We start from the raw sequence: 819 nt of genomic DNA, 5'->3' as shown, positions 1-819 counted from the left end.
ATATTTTCAAGGTCCTCTATAGTACCAACAATAACAAAGCTTTTCCCATTATATTCAGTTATTTTTATCGCCTATTTTTTAAGATATAAAGCCTAAAATTTAGTAAATAGTGGGCTACAGAAGATTTTAAAACCATAATAAAACTTTAAAAGTTACACTGATGTTACTTTGTGTTAGGCTTACCAATAAATTATATTTGTTTAAAAATCTTCCAATGAAAGAAAATAAATAAAACATAATATAATACAGTGTATTAAATATCTAAACAACAGAACTTTTTGCATATTGGGGGTATAGCTCAGTGGTAGAGCATTCGACTGCAGATCGAGAGGTCCCCGGTTCAATCCCGGGTGCCCCCTGGAATAATTTTTCGATTTTACTCTTCATTAATTTCAATTAAATATGATTTCAAACATATTTTGTATAGCCAATACTTCGTTATCAAAGTATTTTTGTTAATTTTAAACCATGAACATAAATCCTGTTTAAAAGAAAAACATACTGCCATTCTTCTACAAATAATATGTATTTTTAAAACTCATATTCATGAAAAAATAATTGCTTCAGTACAAATTTTTATCAGTGATAAGTACAACATTTAGATAATTCTAAGTGCTTGAAAACACAGAACAATAATTATGTTTTTTCTATGGATCCATAGCCTTTACAATATAAATGAAGGGTATATTTGTAAACGAGATCATAAATACGAATATTCATCACGTTTATAAGGAAGTGTAAAGTTGGAACAAACAAAGGCGTAATATTGCTGTAAATAGTTTCCATTGCCTTTTTTAAATATTATTTTCCATGAAATTA

General features: G+C 27.5%; 1 non-coding gene across 1 annotated transcript; it reads left to right on the top strand.

The window, feature by feature from the left end:
• The first annotated feature begins 287 nt into the window (after positions 1 to 287).
• Positions 288 to 359, top strand: Trnac-gca. The gene has a single exon. It is a non-coding gene; the product is annotated as a tRNA-Cys (tRNA).
• The last annotated feature ends 460 nt before the right edge of the window (positions 360 to 819 follow it).

This window comes from Limulus polyphemus, unplaced genomic scaffold (genome assembly GCF_000517525.1).
Source record: "Limulus polyphemus unplaced genomic scaffold, Limulus_polyphemus-2.1.2 Scaffold8435, whole genome shotgun sequence".
NCBI lineage: Eukaryota > Metazoa > Arthropoda > Merostomata > Xiphosura > Limulidae > Limulus > Limulus polyphemus.
The sequence above is the reverse complement of the archived record's forward strand: the minus strand, read 5'-3'. Positions and strand labels throughout refer to the sequence as shown.